At 42.8% G+C, this 15,402-nt stretch overlaps 1 protein-coding gene across 3 annotated transcripts in view; it reads right to left on the bottom strand.

Moving 5' to 3' along the window:
* The window catches only part of LOC309862876 (palladin), an 84,228-nt gene extending 73,897 nt beyond the window's left edge, over nt 1-10,331 (bottom strand). For 2 of the 3 annotated variants that reach the window (XM_082727286.1, XM_082727288.1), the window contains exon 1: nt 10,161-10,306. The gene's annotated coding sequence lies outside the window, so the exon portion shown is untranslated. Of the gene's footprint in view, nt 1-10,160 lie in introns of all 3 variants that reach the window. The other variant, XM_082727287.1, reaches the window with a different exon arrangement.
* Nucleotides 10,332-15,402: the final 5,071 nt, after the last annotated feature.

Genomic DNA, 15,402 nt, shown 5'->3' with positions numbered 1-15,402 from the left:
TTGGGAATTGTTATCGCCTAAAGCCATCAACTTCTTAAGTATTTTAACCAAACACTCTATGAGATCATGAACAGAAAAACAAAGAGGAAAGAGGCAGAGTTGGATGGGAATGCCTTTAGTTTCTCTCCTCACCCCACATGTTGATGGTAAAGCTGAGAAGGATACTGAAGCTCGTCTCATCTAGTCTCTAGATGACCAGAGGCAACAGGGGAAAGACAGCTGGCTGTGAAGAGCTTGAGTGAGAACTACCAGCACATCAGAAGACAGACCTGGGATGACAGCCATTTCCTCAGCTAGTTCAGAAAATAAAAGAAGGCAGCATGAAAGCAATAGGCCTGCAACTCATGGACAAATTTCTAAATCTCACTATGCCATTAATATAAGACGCAGATCTCTGGGTGTCAAGGAGAACACCAGGTGTATGTGACCCTTGCCAGAATATAACCCACAGCTTCAGTCAGATCCTGTGGTTTCATAATACTTTAACCTTTAATCCGATAGCCGAGAGCTAGAATGCCATATTTTTCTTTTCTTTTTTTTTTTTAAAGATTTTATTTATATATTTGACAGAGAGACACAGTGAGAGAGAGAAAGAACATAAGCAGGGGGAGTGGGAGAGAGAGAAGCAGGCTTCCTCCTGAGCAGGCAGCCCAATTCGGGGCTTGATCCCAAGACCCTAGCATCATGACCCGAGTTGAAGGTAGCCGCTTAATGACTGAGTCACCCAGGCGCCCCAAGAATGCCATATTTTTCTGATTCATAATTTTAGTTGAATGCTTCTGGCCAAAAAAAGTGATTTTTTTCCTTAAGTGAAAGTTTCAGAAGGGATATGGTATTTGAAGCCAGACCTAAAGCAGGGATGAAAGGACGAGCTGATTAGCTCAAAGTCAGAAGAGAATCCATAAAAGCCATTACACAAAAGAGAGAATTATACTCAAGTTTCAGAGCAGAGCCAACTATCTCAGCAAAATTTATTTCAAGATATTCAGTCTTCATCATAATTCTTTGCTAATTATTCTAAATAACTAATGTCCGGTGTTGCTCTGTGAATGCTAATTATTACGGTACCTTAAAACACAGTAAACCAATCACTGTTGTGCTAGACTGTGAAATCATTATCAATATAATTCTAAAATATGACCTAATTGTAGATGTGAGTAGAGCATTACAGCAAAATGAAACAACTGGAGCCACAGTAACACTGAGCAAATATTTCAAAGTCCAAACTGATCAAATTTGCATTTGGCTTAGTATGTAGACAAAATCAAAGTGATAAGCTAGAGAGCATAAACATGAGGTAGGTCGAGCTATAAGCAGAGGTGTGGAGGTCACAGAGCCTGCCTGGGACACAAGAGAGCTACAGAGAGGGGACAGACACCTGGTGGCCCAGGTGCCCAGTATATGCTGACTGCCAGTTGATGCTGAGCTGTCTACTCAACACCACCATGACTTTTTCTCCTCAGCTGCTGGCCAGGGCAGGTGGCCAGAAAGTGTCACTGGGAGGTTCCCTTGGTGACCAACCAGATTCCTCTACTGGGATTCCTTGCCCAAGTAAACTGGGCTTCAGCATTTTTTTTTTTAAGATTTTATTTATTTATCAGAGAGAGAGAGGAAGCGCGAGCGAGCACAGGCAGACAGAGTGGCAGGCAGAGGCAGAGGGAGAAGCAGGCTCCCTGCCAAGCAAGGAGCCCGATGTGGGACTCGATCTCAGGACGCTGGGATCATGACCTGAGCCAAAGGCAGCTGCTTAACCAACTGAGCCACCCAGGCGTCCCGGGCTTCAGCATTTTAAACATTTTGCATTTCCCCTTAAAAACTGTCCTCCTGAACTTACAATCGGTGTTCTTAATTTGACTTTGCCAGATCTGCCATCTGTACTTAAGCTTTTGGAAAACTCTGCAGTTGCCCATAGCACACATTTTCTAGTGGTAATATCACCCGCCTCTCGGGGTGTTTGGTGTGCTGACAAGAAAAATAGAGCTGGGGGGGCCAGGAGTTGCAAGTCCTGCTACAGTTGCAAATTCGGAAAGTCAACCAATGATACCATTTCTAATCTGTTGAGTGGAAGCAAGGACACCTGCTCTACCTAGTTTTGCTACTGGGATAGAGCAAAAGTCATGGTATTTTTAAATGAATGAGAACTTGGACTTTAAGAGATGGCAATGGATTTCAGAAGTCTCAACCCATCACAAGCATATCAACCTTGATATGCTTGTGATGAGCCTGGATTTAGGCTTTTCTAAATCTCTCAATATAAAAGAATTCCAAGGAACTTCTGCAAGCGCACGTGCCAGATTTTAGCGTTCATTTGTCCCCTGCAGCAAGGAAATCAACTTGAGAAAAGGTCTGTCAGCTTCGCCCACCTGGTGGCTTCACAGAGCATCTCCCACCTTACCAAAGAGTTCTGGAAAAGTAGAAGAGGCACTGACATTAAGGAGTATGATTCTGTGTGTTTGCAAACTGACAACCCCTGTTGGTTGTCCACGAAGAAGAGTCAAGGAATGCCTAGATTTGGACAATGGTCGAATTATCCACAGATCATTTCTCTGCCTTTCAAAGAGATCTGCCAAGTTCTTATGGGCCACTATCTCTTGCAAATAAAAGCTTCCCCTTAGAGAGGTGAGGTCCATCTCCTTATCTACCGTCCCTGGGGAGCCACAGTCACTTGACTGGTTGGATCTGTGGTTGCTGATGTGGACACTATGCGCTCCAACATACTGTGACACAGAACAATGAAGTCATATGTAAGATAAGTATGGAGCACATGTGGGTTCACTTTATTAATAAATGCCTAAAATAGATTCAAAAAAAAATCTACATATCACCTTCCATATAAATGCATCCATTTATAGTTATGAAGGCTAATAGGAAATGAGACTTTACCAAGAAAAACTACAACTTTTTCCAACTCCAGTGTTGAATTAGTTCATTTGTGGTTTTACCAGGAGAAGCTTTATTTCAATATTCTGTTACTGGGCAGATTGTGCAGACTACAGCTTCGTCAAACAGTGGGATCTTTATTCCACCTTCAAATAATGAGAGTCCAATTTTCTCACTTTCCACTCTCTTTTATAGCAATCATCTTCTTCCAAGGCTTTAATTAATCACTGTGCCCACTGTGATCTCTCAGAATGTCACATGTGGGTATCTCATTGCCTCCTGGACAACTCCGCGTCGTGATATGTTCAAAACCAAATTTGCCCTTCCTTCAGAGCTTTCCCCCCTCTTGTCCCTTCCTCTCTAAATGGCAGTCCTATCCACCCACCTGGCAGGAACCTGGGAGTAATCCTGGGTGTATGCCACTCCCTTACCTTTCACCTGCCATCAATACCAAGTATAGTCCATTCTGTCTTCTAACCATGTCCGGATCCAATTACTTCAATCGCTTGCTTTACCACCAACTTAGCTTAGACCACCAATATCTAGTTCCTGTGTTATCCTAACCATTTTAGTTGGTTTTCCTTTCCAGTCACTTTCCCAGCTGACTACCTGTAGAGTGCCCTAGCTGTGTGCTAACCATTCACCAGTGATAAAGCAGAACTGTCCTCAAGAAAGGCAGAATCTGATAGGAATGAGGTTTGATTTAGGCAGCCATTGGAGAGTAACATAAAAAAAGAAAGAAAAAAAAAAAGCATACCCTTAAGAGTTCTTTCAGAGTCTAAAACTCTGTCTTAATGTTAGATGAGATTAACTCAGTGAAATAATTAGGAATGAACCAGTGTACAAGTGCTGTTTCAGGAACTGTGAGTGTTCGAGCACTTCGGAGTGAAGTGAAATTAACCTGATGATTAGGAGAGGAAATTTTAAAGGAAATTTCTGGACACGTGCATAGGAGGTTTATTATAACAGCCACTCAACAACACTAACCAATCATCTACTAAGTGTAGGGCACTGGTCTGTGAGAATGAAACATAAAGAAAAGACAGTCCTTCTCCTTATGATTGCGGAATTCTGAGGTCCAGCACACTGGGGATAGAATTCGACCTTGGGCAGATGCTGTGTGTCCATTTCTCCAGCCAAATTCAGGCTCCTCCTCTCCTGCGTTTCCGTTTCACACCTTCCTCCATGCTCACAATTCCTCTAAAAGCTCCCTCGTCTGGCCCTCTGCCGATGACTGCCTTTATTTCACTGAGAGAACAGAAACACACGGTAAAGGGTGACCACAAGCTCCCACTGCCACTTCCGTTCACTCCTGCTGTCCAGACCTGCAGATTCTGCCTCCTCCCCAGCGCGGCTGCGGTGCCCTCTCTGCATGCTCTGCTGGGGCCAAGGGCTCTGCCTGTGACCAGATCCCACTGGCCTTTAGATACACAAGGTCAAGGCCTCCCTCTATTGTTCCTGGATGGCTCCCCAGTCACTTGCTGGGGTATTTACAGTGACTGAGAAAGATGGCACATACTCAAACATTCACTGTTGCAAAATAAAATGGTCTGCTGTGAGAAACGGTAGCATAAGTACTCCTGGACTCGTTTTGTCGACTCTGAGCCACTCTTCTGCTTTATTGGTCTGTCCGAACTGCAACTCCCACCCAGCATTCCTTGTCCTCCTCCCTTGCTTTATTTCCCCCCATAACACATAACTCCACTGGAAGCCCTGGCTGTTCAATTTATTTTGTTCATGTTTTGTCTCCTAACCCCTGGAAGATAAGCTTCACAATGGCAGGAATTTTTGCATATTTGTCCATCGCTTTATTCCCAGAGTCTAGCCAGTACGCAGGGCACTTGCTCGATGGTATCTGTATTAACAAGGTTCCAGCCCTGTCTTTTTGATCTGTGTAACTACAGGAAAATGAACCTCTTGAAGTCTTCCTTTCATCATTTCTAATGTGGTGGTGCTGACAGTACTTAGTATGTGGGATTGTGGTGGGGATTAAGTGACAATGTGTGTTAAACACTTAAGGGGTGTCTGGGTGGCTCAGTCGGTTAAATGTCTGCATCTGGCTCACGTCATGATCCCAAAGTCCTGGGACCAAGCCCCTGTGGAGTCTGCTTGCCCTTCTCCCACTGCCTCTCCCCCTGCTTTTGCTTGCATGCATGTGCTCTCTCACTCTCAAATAAATGTCTTTAAAAAATATATATCATTTTAACACACTATCTGTATGAAGTGCATTTATTATATGATTATTTAGAATAATAATAATTATAAATTAGCATTCAAGTTTACCCTAAGTTTATCTAGTCTCCAACAGGTACTTATTTGGGAATTTAGTAAACTGGTATCAAGAAGAAAAATAAAAGGTCTCTAAATATGCTTTCCTCCTATTATTAAAGATTCCATTCAAAACACTGTCCTGACTTTAATGATAATAAACATCCAAGCAGGCAGTGCTAATGTCTACATTTAGGTTCTGTGGTAAAAATTATGTTTAGTAAGGAATATCAAGCAACAGGTAGTTTGCACTGACTGGCCACTGAGAACAGATCTCAGTTCTGCCCTATTACCAGTTCTGTCCTTTTTGCTTTTTTCTCTTCTCCCTGTGCTGTTACAAAGCCAGCTACTCCTGGGATCCCCTCTTCCCACAGCTCTGTAGTTCCAGTGTGGGGTCTCTGACGGCATAAGGGGAGTAGAAAAGGAAATGTACCTCTCTGTACCTTTACTTTCCCTTCAGGGTTTAAATGGAAAAAAGAGAATGTGTGGTCCTTGTAGCCATTGTTGCTGGGATTAAAAACCTTAAAAAAAAAATCAAGTTGGAGCTTTGAGTGCATTTTCCCACAAAAATCATGTTATATATAGTGGCTGGGTTCTATGGTACTATTAATAAAGCAGAATATTTCAGCTATGATTTCTGGGCTGTCCTGGGAACCTAACCACAAAGTGGAGCCTAATTTCAATGAAAATGTTCAGCGTTCCCAGCAACCAATTTACACACCCACAGTCAGAATCCAAGCCATCTGAAAGGTGAAGGAGGCTCATTCTCAGTAAGGCTGACACTTTCACAAAGATGCCACAAATGTCATGAGAAGTTGAAGCAAGCCAAAGAGGACAGTGGTTGAGCGGTACTTCATTTGTTTCGATGTCTTCCTGATCCCAGTTCTAGAATATCAGGAAATGTGTTGGGTCTAGCTCAGAGGATTTTGTGAGAACGCCTGGATAGTGATAGCTACTTAACAAAAGTTAGTTCTCTCCCCTCCCATTGGTGAAACTTCGGTGTCTTATTCTTTTTCTTTGGTTTTATGTCTCTTCCTATGAATCTATTTTTAACACTTACATAGGGAAAAAATGCAACATTTTGCCAACAGAAACCAGAAAATGGTTATTTGCTCATTTCTTCTGGCTGACACACCTTGTCTGCGAATGGCTTCTCCCTCAGGAGGAAATCTTTTCCATCAAATAAGCCTTTACACCGTCCAAAAGTCCATGCCAAACTGCAAAAATCACCATCTTCGCTTACCATAGTGGTGAAGGTTTGGCAGTTGGGCCAACACACATTCAGTGGGAGACTGAGGACGGATGTTAACTAACCAGCCCATATTTTTAGTTTGTTTCCTTGTAGTCGTTATCCCAAATATACACGTGAGAGAGGCTCGCCTCTCTGGCTTACGTAACATATCTTAGTTAACCCTAACACAGTTGACCAGGAAGACAGCTAAGACTTATTGCTCAGGAAGACGACTGTGCCTTTGGTAGTCAATAAGATTGGGCAGAGGCTGTCGAGGCCTCTTGTTTCAGAATGATTCTCCCTCCCTGACACTTCAGGCCCTCCTTACTTCCATCTTCTCTCCATGCCTTTCCTGCGATAATGGGCTACTGCTCTCTAGTCATCAAATCTTCAATGAAACCTTTCTCGTCTACCACCTCCAATTCTTTATCCTTGACAAAATCTAAAACAAAACTTTCCTGTTAAAAAAAAAAAAAAAAAAAAAAAAAAAAAAAAAAAAAAAAAACCTCTTGGTGGGCGCCTGGGTGGCTCAGTGGGTTAAAGCCTCTGCCTTCGGCTCAGGTCATGATCCCAGGGTCCTGGGATCGAGTTCCGAATCAGGCTCTCTGCTCAGCAGGGAGCCTGCTTCCTACTCTCTCTCGCCTGCTTCTCTGCCTACTTGTGATCTCTGCCTGTCAAAAAAATAAAGAGAATCTTTAAAAAAAAAAAATACAAAAAAACCCCACAACTCTTGAATTAGTGCAATCCTGCAGGGACTTTCTAAAGCCAAAAACCTGGTACACAGTACTAGTTAGAACTGACAGCCTCAATTTTACGTTTGTTTGATCCTGGTCAAAATTCCTATCTTTCCTATACCTTGTTTTAAAATCTTGTAGAGTTCCATTTCTTGTTCTGTGTTTCAGAGAGTATTATTTGGATACATTTAATGCGTCGGGAACACTTTCAAAGAATTCAGTGCTTTTTTAACATATCTTTAATTTTTTAAGTGTATATTTAGTGTCTGTCTACTCCCTTACCCATCTCCTTGAAGAGAATTATTTTGCAAGATACTGCATAGTAGACAATTTTAGAAGCATAGTGAACTTTCCTTACCCAATGTTTACCTGGATCTTCTGCCATAAATACTGAAAATTACAATATCTTTTGATGCAAAATTGTTTGTGTTGAAATATACACAGAAGGGAAGACAATATCTAATACACATTTGTGCAGCTCCCAATGATTATGAAAAAACTGGAAAGTGGGAGTAACAATCAAACAATTGTTCAAACAAATTAATAACTTCCTCTTGATATAATGTCTTTAGCACCTTGAACAGTGTGGACTCCTTGATAATTTCCAGGAAATACTTTGTATTTCAGTAATACATACTTATTTCAAATATAGTAAAGTATAAGAATTACTATAGTCTAGGGAAAATAGTATTTGGGGGGATAAAAAGAAGCAACTATTGTCAAAGTAGTACAAACCCAACAGCTCCTCTATAGAAATGGCAATACTGTAAAGTATTTGGGATCAACCATGGTGCAATGTGGTAAGTGGCATTCAATTTTTAGTACATTATCTGAAAAAGTTTAGAAGTTAACTAGACTAGAGTAGAGCCTACGAGGACATACTGAAACATACCAGGGATACACTAATTAGGATATTTATCTATCTGTTGTTTACTCAATGTCCTCACCCAGGACAGACTGGACAAGCAGTTATTATGCCATTTAAAGCAGGCAAGCTACTTTACCATACCAGTTGTCAAAACTATGATTCATGGATTCCAGCAGTCCCCCCAAAATAAAGCTACGCTATTATCAACCAACTACCCACGTTCCTCACTCAGGTCATCAGGTTTTCACACAGCTGAAGAGAGGTTAGAATGTTGGCATGTTCTGTTATTTGCTGTTACTTGCTGAACTTGCCTAGCTTCTTATGAAGGGATGTGGTGTGGGCAGTGGGCAACCCACCTCACTCCTTATTCTAAAGACAAAAAAAGAAAAGTATCTAATAAATCTTATTTTATATGAAATAGAATAAAAAACAAAGCTTAGGAATTAGCTGAAATATGTGTTGGTTATGTAACTCTTGCCTACTCATCATACGTTTATTGCTCAGGATACAAAAAAGCAATCACTCAAAGGCATAAGGGTGCATATGCTTCATGGTGTCTCGTATCAACCAATAGAAACAAACTCCTTATCGATAATTCAGTCTGCCAGATCTTAAAAATAATATCCTCTGTCCCTGAGGATGTAAAAAAGTTCGTGCCTTTGGACTGTGAGGTCCAGAAGCAAACCAAACCAAAATCCCTGGACAATTAGCTGGACCATTTTTCCTCAGTGGCAGTTGTTGATATAGTTCTGGCAGGAGCCTTCATAACACCACTAGGAACGTGTCCTCAAAGGCAAAACTTGGCAGTTTCCAAAGTTGGTAAGGCCAATGCTGACCCTGGAGGATGGGGGGAAGGGCGGGAGAGGTGGTGACAGTAGCTTCTCAAATGCTGGTTAACTGAAATGTGTTTTATTTCATGCCTCCAAATCTTGGGTCTGTCCATTCCTGCCTTCCTCACAGTAGTCCTCTGTGACTGCCAGTCACAACGTAGATCCAACTAGTGCAGGGCTCTAGCGACCCCCGCCCCCGCCCAAGAATACACACCCATCCTGGTGTTTCTCGCCTGCACACCAGCAGCCGGGGTGGGCTCGTCCAGGCCTGCTACCAGAGCAAGAGCCAGCTCAGCTGGGTGGAAAGATGCCTGTGCGCCCCCTTCAGTCCTCAACAAGTGCAGTAGTCCCAAGACTCATTCCAGACTCAAGTGCCCAAACTCTCCATTCTGGACTCGGAACAACTTACCATTCGGGACAGAACCTCCCCGAATGTTAATAAGGCACACGGGGGAGAAGCCCCCAGTCCCAGGATGGGCTCCGTTTCTTCCAAGATCCAGCCGCCAGCTCTGCGCCCGGGATTTCTGAACACACAGCACACCAACGAGGGCCAGCCTGACGGTTCACACAATCTTCTGCCGTGGCGGGCGCACGCCGCTAACTCTGCAGCTACATCCAGGGGCCCGCGCCCGGCGCTCTGGCTAACAAAGCAGCTACCGCAGGGGACCGCGGGGGCGGAGCTGCGGACCCCCACTACAGCCACAAACCTTGCAAGAGGAAGGAGCCTAGCGACTGCTTACCAGAGCACCCTGGTGGGGAAAAGTCCCCAAGTGACAAGCAAGTTTTCTTTGAGTGGCGCCAAGGTGGGGTAAATAACTCCCAGGGAAAGGAGTATGGGGCTGGAGAGAGGCATGGGCGCAGCGCCCTGGTTTGGCTCCAGATGGATGGACCCTGTGGGCCCTTCCTCCCTAGCCCCCTGCCAGTGCCAGGGAATGAGGTCATCCCCTCATCCCTTAAATCTCTGTCTGCCACGTTTTTTCTGCCCTTCCACAACGGGTGTGATCCCCGTGTAAGTGGGGCCACGAATAAGTGAGGGATGGGGTCAGAAAAGTTTGTAAGAGAGGGAGGGATCATCCAGGGCAGCAAAGCATCCCCAGTCCCGACTCTGTGAAGATGAAACAAAATGCCCATCTGGAACCGTTTTCAGTGGTTCCTGCTCGGATCCGACGGGGGGGGGGGGGGGCGCTCTGCGAAAGGACCATCCACTGCGAGAAACTGCGTTTACAAGTTGCTCGGCGCCGCTACCCACCCCCTCACGCTCTGGTAAAACCCTCCCACCCCAGCTCGCCCACCGCCCCACAACCTCCGCTCCCTTTAATTCATACATTTCTACCAGCCAAGGCGCCTACCTCGGATCTCGGGGCTGCGCCCCACCGCTCTCTAGCCCCCGGTCCCGGGCTCTGTGGGCTGGGGCCCCAGGCAGGTACCGGCGCTATATACCCGGCAGCCTGCTCCGCTCCGTGACTCAGTGAGTCCCTGAAACGCTTCGGTCTGTGGTCCTTCAAAATAAGAGTCCGCAAAGGAGGCGTGGCTACAGCCGCAAGCCGCGGCCCCCAGGTTCGTGAGGCCTCCCGCCCCCTCCTCCGGGCCGCGCTCCGCCCTTGGCATCTTTCTGCGGCCCCTTCCTGGAGCAGCCAGCGATGAATCGATGAATCGGGCTTTCTCGGAACTTTTAGGAAAAACTGATAATGGGAAAGAATTTAATTTTTTTTCTAGGCCAGTAGAGATGTTGGCTGCAAGGCAGGATGATTTCCCCCCAGTTTTTGATTGTCTTTTTCCTTTATACACTAAAAAGAAATGTCCAATGACTCTGACTCCGGGGCAACATTCTTGGGGCGGTGGAATGGAAGCAGCCCTGAAGGCCTGAAACTGCGGGGCTGAGGCTTGGGTGGGGGAGGGTCCAGTTCCTGCTGGCTACTCTCCTTTAACTGGGGTGCTACGGGCTCGCAGGTTCAGACAGTGTGTGCAGCATTTAAACAAGAAAGTGCAGATCACCCTGCAGAACACTCCTTTTTTAAGTAAGAGGATGATTTCTAGTTTTCCGTTAATTAGCTTACTCTGTCCTATCAATGAGTAACTAAACTTAGGAGCCCTAGGGTAAGAAGTGTAACTCATTCTGATTTAGCAATATTTTAGGAACGTGGTCCCTATCTTGTCTTCTTCTGTCATAAACTATGATGCTCTGAGTCACTTGTTTTAACCTACTACCTGGGGATGTCTGTAGAGTGTTTTAAAGTAGGAAATGGACGTCTTAATTCCGGAATTAACTTCCTATGCAAAATTTGTGATTTACTGTGGGCCTAATCTTAAAGCCAGACCAGCAGTTAGTTTTTCCTTGCACCAACTCAAGTAAGGACAACTTCACTCTGTGCACAATCCTCGAATGGTTAGGTTAGCACACTAACACAGTTATTTCTGTCCAGTTACTAGTGAGGTGTATGTTCCTAGACCACTGAGACCAAATTTCTTTTACATACAATAAACTGTCAATAAAATCAGTGAATGAATGTTACCTAACATTTGCTGAACATCTGTTGTGCCAAGGCCCTTTCAAGTAAATGCCAATAATGACAACTAGAATTTGAAGAGCCGTGAACCACAGGTTTAAATTATCTAGTAATTTTATCCCTATCTTCATTAATACTGAACAATAGGGTTTCTAGATTCACAGCCCTGAGCCAGATACCCTCTCTCTGAAATACCTTTATTTGTAAATTTAAAGTCTGTAAAATATTCCAATCAACCCCAAACGGATGCTTTCCTGTAACTCTACCAGAGATAAACATTGTTAACAGCCTACAGTCTTTGCTTCCAGACTTTTGTGTGTGTATTTAAACACATAATAAAACAGAGATTAGAACATCCTTTACATATGATTCTGTAACCTCCTTTTTTAAAACCTATAATACACCGTAGTCATCTTTCTAGGCATTACAAAAGGCACTACCCTCTTTTCAATTTTTGAGAGGACAAACACCTTAAAAAACCTCAGTATTTCACTATTAAACTTTGCCTTTCTGCGACTTTTTAGTTTGCTCATCCCCATGTCAAATGGCCATTAGGGTGGCAGCAATGACATCACTTGGCGTGTCGCGGGATTTTCTTGCAGGCTGAAGTGTGACCGTGAAGAGAGTTAGGATTTAGGAATCTGTGCCCTGAACTATGGAACTCTGAGATTTTCTTATTTCCACAATAATGGGATTAATTTGATGATTTTTAAAGTTTCGGTTCTTAAATTTTGTAATTTTATGATTTTGGAGTCCATTCTCAACGTGAACACAGAAGGAATAAATTAGATAAGCATGGGTTCCTACCTTGGTTCATGTTTACCCACTGTGGGAGGGTGCGTAGGGTGGAAGAGACAGGTTGATTATCTGCAAGGAAACATCCAATTCCTTAACTCTCAAGGGGCAACAAAAGAAGGATGACCCCCTTAGATCTGCCATCTCTGCCTTATTCCTTTATAGGAACCCTGAAAGCAGCATTCATGCGGACCAGGTTTCCTTTCTCCAAGATCAAATCCAGAAGGATTTAAGGAACTGGTACAGAACACTGAATGTTAATGCTTTCAACTTTGCAAGTTTTATGCATGAAGTGTGGGAGGTGTGGATACATCATAGCTATTGCTTTGGCAATTTCCAGAATTATGAAAACTATTATCAGTAGAAGCACTGATAGGAATTTCTGTCAAGCCTGAAAAAGAACACTTCATCCCCTCGTGCTCACTGAGGATTCCGATCAACAACCTTCTCTTTAAAAATTTTTTTCTTCATTCTCTCTTAGCTGAAACTTAAGGGTTCTATGGTTTTAAGGGGAGACAAAAGAGGTAGAGAACATGCAATCCACTTTTACTAGACCAGGGGCTACACTCTTAGGATTCCCTCTGGCCTCCCTGAGAGTGTTTTGGCATTTAGGATGTAAAGTGTCCTGCTTTAAGGGTGCCTGAGTGGCTCAGTTGGTTAAGCAAGTGCTTTCGGCTCAGGTCATGATCCCAGACTCTTGGACTCCAGTCCCGCATCAGGCTCCCTGCTCAGCACAGATTCTGCTTCTCCCTCCGACCTTACCCCCTCATTCCCTCTCTCTCAAATAAATAAAATTTTTTTAAAAAGTGTTTTAAGACTTTTGACTCTAGCTTCACTTTGAGCACTCTTTGGCTGATAGACCTACTGCTTCCAATGTGGAAATTTAATTGAGATGAAATACTTTGCTCAAGGGTCTGGTTGTTTGGGAAGACACATGGACTGGGTGAAGGTAATCCTTAAAGCCATTCCTTTACACAGTCTTTTCATATTCTCTCCAGTGAAAAAGATGAGACACAGGTGGTTAAAAAGTAAAAAGAACAACAAAGACAACTAAAAACAAATGGTGTTCACTGAACAAACAAGATCTTGACAGTGCAGCCAAATCATACATACATATAGAGATCTACAGAGAGAACTGCTGATACACAGCTCTTATCTCAGATATCCTCATGAGACAGACCCATGCTTTATAAATGAATAGTATTAGCAAAGCAAAATCCTCTCAGCAAATGTCCATTCAAAACACTACTGCCACAACTCTACATGGTTCGATCATGCTTGTCTAACCTATACATTAAGGCAAAATTCTATATTTTTATTCCTTTTATTTACATGTAGCAATAAAAAAAATGTTAGTGTATATTTGGGCATTTTACTTAAAATAGTATTTTAATGAAAATTACCAAAAACTTGAGATTTTCTTAACTCTTGGCTTTGGGGTTGGCACATTTTCTTAAGATATTTATATATATATATATATGTACATATACATATATATATATATAATATATATGTACATATATATATACATATATAAAAAATATTTATTTATTTATTTGACAGACAGGTATCACAAGTAGGCAGAGAGGCAGGCAGAGAGAGGAGGAAGCAGGCTCCCCACCAAGGAGAAAGCCCGATGGGGGGCTCCATCCCAGGATATTGGGACCATGACCCAAGCCAAAGACAGAGGCTTTAACCCAATTAGCCACCGAGGCACTCCAAGGCACATTTTCTATAGGGCAGCTTTTGTTACACATTTTCCCGGAGTGATTGATGATATGTACAATATGTTCTGGTATCAATTCGGCATAAGGGAATATTTCCATTCATTTCTGGTGCTTTGATAGGATTTAAAAAATTTTTTTGACATAACTCTTGCTATATTTTTAAAAGGTACAAAATCTTGGCTAAATGGACCATTTCTTCTCTTATAGATACTACTTTTGCAAGGGTTCCCAACCACATTCAGCCAGGAAGAACAAGACTAGGAAAACAGTAGAGCAATTATAGACTTTATCTGATATTGGTTCAATTAATATTATTGGAAAAACGTTCCCGAGAGTAGAATACTTAAGATCAACTTTCTATTCTCTTCATTTTAAAAATGAGCCCCTTTAAAAAAAATCTTAGACCATTTTGATTGTGGACCCTTTCTAATTAATTGCAGCATTTTCTAGGAAATGCATTTGTTTCCATGTTAACAACTACCAAATTATTTTAAGAAAAGTAAGAAATCTTTAAAAATGAAAACCTGTGTCTTCTCAAGAGGCTAAACACTGCGCATTATGTGATCAGGAACACAGACTATTAGGGGAGGAGGTACAGGGCAAACCTCCAAAGACAATTCATAGTTTCAACATAAAAACAAATTAATGTATTCCACAGGCCAAGATAACTTTCTGGCTCTTCGGTTTGTACATAACTTTTTATGAAGAGCAGGGAAAAAGGATAAGGGGGAGAGAAATGGGACTGTTTGTTCTTGTGTTAAATGTGACTAGAACCCAATGGACATAAAATAGTACATGAGAGGGAACATGACAAACAGAAGGTCTGCAGTTGTGGAATGTAAAAACAGATCACAAACTTGCAAACAACTGAACAGATCGCATTTGTGAAAGCAAAGTAAGCCTTGAGCCTCCACGCAACTCCAGAGGAATCAAGGAATCGGTCATCAGAGCTACCAGGGGCCTGAGGAGATCAGCTAGTAGAAAGGTGTCCTAAAAAAGGCATGAGCTTTGGAGCCACACAGACTGGGGTCAATAAAGGCTGTTGCCATGACCTTAAACTCAAAGAGCTTCTGTTTTCTCCTCTGTAAATGGAGGTCAAGGAATTTACCTGGGATTACTGTAGAGAAGATGAAGCGAGAGGCTGCCTATGTAGTGCCTCATATGGTGCTGGATATGGAGAAGGTGGAGGCTGGTTTTCTTCCTATTTTAACGTGTACATTTATAACCTTATAGTATCTCAGGAAGGTATTTTATACAATACAGCAGTTAGGAACAAAGTAAAAAAATGACAATCTGAGTTTAATTTGTGCTGACACTATGCCAATTACTTCACACACATTCTCACATTTTATCTTCCTCGACAATTCATGGGGAAGTATAGTTGTTACTGCCATGCCCCCCCCCCCCCCCCCCCGCTTCAAAGAAGAGGAAGATGGGCACAGAAGTTAGGTAACTTATCCAAAGACATGGAACGGGTGAGTGGAAGAACGATGACATAAATTGTTAATTCCAGAACCCAAACTCTAGAGAATATAAATTTGGACTGAAAAGTGTATATTTAT

The sequence above is a fragment of the Mustela nivalis genome, assembly GCF_964662115.1.
Source record: "Mustela nivalis genome assembly, chromosome: 4".
Classification (NCBI taxonomy): Eukaryota; Metazoa; Chordata; class Mammalia; order Carnivora; family Mustelidae; genus Mustela; species Mustela nivalis.
The sequence above is the reverse complement of the archived record's forward strand: the minus strand, read 5'-3'. Positions and strand labels throughout refer to the sequence as shown.